Below are 2,293 nucleotides of genomic sequence, written 5' to 3' on the forward strand. Positions count from 1 at the left end.
TCCATCCATCCATCCATCCATCCATCCATCCATCCATCCATCCATCCATCCATCCATCCATCCATCTATCTATCTATCACTTTGTCGTCTGTGTGAAACGAGCAGTGAACCGTATCTCTGAAGCCCCCGCCCCGCCGCTGTGTTACCGGGAACTCCCCCTAACTTCCCCGGTTCTCCTCAGCTCAGTCTTCCCGCGACCTGTCACACAGTCACACACACTCTCTCTCTCTTTCATACACACTCTCTCTCTCTCTCTTTCACACACACACTCTCTCTCTCTCTTTCACACACACACCTTCCGGAGCCGCTGCGTGTTGAAGCAGACCTCAGTCTGCTCCCTTTGCGGCTCCCCGGCAGCTGTGTAATCCCGCAGTCCGCCTGGATCCGGGTCGTGACAAGAGTTTTTGGACYACAAGGAGGGACCAGAGGAAGGTAAGCAGCGGTGTGTCAGCCGGGGGGGAAAGAGGRGCTTTCTTGCTCTGTTTGGACGGAACTTACAGTGAGATCGACCGTCTTTTCTGTTCGGGAAACTCACCGTGATATCACCGCCTTCCCTGCTCCTCCGTGGCGGGCATCAGTCAGCTGCATTCCCCCTCTTTTTTTCCCCTCTCTCCACAAATTACGTGTTTTACGAAGTGTTTCGATCTGCGCTCGCAAAGCGGTGCGTGTATATGCGCGCGTGCCCTTCACATCGAACGAGGCGGGATCCTGCAGTCGTGTTGTGGACGTTACGACCTGAAAAAAGTAGCTCGTGGACATGAAACTTTAAAAGGAAAGGCCCGCACGCGCTCGGCTAACTTGGATTTTGTAAACACAAGAAGTTAGCTTGAAGGTACAAACTAGAAAACAAAACATATAACAAGTTTACCGTGAGCTACATCAAATGGTGCAGTTTGAAGGCTTTTCCTTCGCTAGTTCTCCAGATATAGTACACAGTTGTGAAATGTGGGTACGCGCTCAATGTAAACAAAGCTGAATCCACTAATAAACTATTGGAAGTTTGAGTCAGATGATTACCTTTTAGCAAATATGGCAAAATGGGAATAATATGAACTCTCTAAGACAACATTTAGCTGGACGAGTGAGTCTGCAATGGAAAAAAAAGAACAAGTGAGACAAATGGCTAAAAAATACGTTAATATCAGGGACACAGCTCATATAAACACACAGCTTTTGTGAAACTTCGTTTATAACTCGAAACCTATTTATCTCTAGTCCCTGATTTAATATATAATATACATCTTGATGGTAAACGGCTCTTTCGTGGATGTTGGCCCGTTTTCAGACACTTTGGCTGTTTCTGTACGTAAACAAACCCACATGGTTGTTGACATTTGTTTACAGGTTCTGCTTACTAGTTTTTCTATTCAAGGACAGATTTACCATCAAAATGAGAAATATAATGTGCTGATTTTGTTTATTACTTTATGATTGTTCCCTCCCAGTGTTTGAAACAAATTTTAGACTAAAATTATTAGTGTTTGAGTTGTTTACGTTTGGTGTCTTTACAGGAGACATACAATACTGAGCACTAACCAAAAGTAGAACATGTCTGTTTTTATGTGTCTCCTGTTTTTACACGTCCTTCAGTCCTCCTGTAACATGTTGCTGTGTGTTCTTGCACACACACATGTAAGCGACCTGCTGTGTGATGATATCCTCTCAGGTCCTGGCGAGGTGGGGGTCAGTCACAGGGTCTCCCCTCTGGAATTCTCCTAAAATAGAYGTGGTCCACACACACACATGAACACACTCTGAGGAGCCATCTCCAGTCAGATTAATGTCTTTTCTTTTAACGGTCACCCAGAATGACACATAAACCATTAGCCTGAAATGGATTTCAAAGCGCCACAGACTAGAGTGATGTCGCGCTCTCGAGTTCGAGCCTGTTATTCTTCTTGACGCTGACAATGTTTCCTTTAGCTGCGACTGCTTCATCATTTGATTTCGGCCCCGTCAGACCCACTTAAGCCTGACGCTGTGTGCATGTGCAGTTTTTATTTTTTGCTTTCAGAAGCAGTCTGGTTGTTGATGCTGATGGGTTTTATTGTTGAAGCTGAATAACTTGGATAATAAAGTCAGTTTGTCACTTCWCATCACCTGTTATTCTTATATTGGCCTTATTTCTTTTTGCACAGTCAGTCTCAAACCATTAAACGTTAAGAAACTCTTGGTTATTACTTCTGCAGAACATTTAAGCATTTAGTATTTTTCTGCTTGTTGCTAACAGGATGTTTTGGATGTGTGTGTGTGTGTGTGTGTGTGTGTGTGTGTGTGTGTGTGTGTGTGTGTG

At 44.4% G+C, this 2,293-nt stretch overlaps 1 protein-coding gene across 1 annotated transcript in view; it reads left to right on the forward strand.

Moving 5' to 3' along the window:
- Positions 1 to 258: 258 nt before the first annotated feature.
- Positions 259 to 2,293, forward strand: part of LOC106525540 (serine/threonine-protein phosphatase 2A regulatory subunit B'' subunit alpha) — a gene marked incomplete in the record, with an annotated part of 170,598 nt that continues 168,563 nt past the window's right edge. Inside the window, 1 exon segment of the mRNA XM_014019817.1 lies at positions 259 to 432.

Source organism: Austrofundulus limnaeus, unplaced genomic scaffold, assembly GCF_001266775.1.
Source record: "Austrofundulus limnaeus strain Quisiro unplaced genomic scaffold, Austrofundulus_limnaeus-1.0 Scaffold232, whole genome shotgun sequence".
In the NCBI taxonomy this organism is placed as follows: domain Eukaryota; kingdom Metazoa; phylum Chordata; class Actinopteri; order Cyprinodontiformes; family Rivulidae; genus Austrofundulus; species Austrofundulus limnaeus.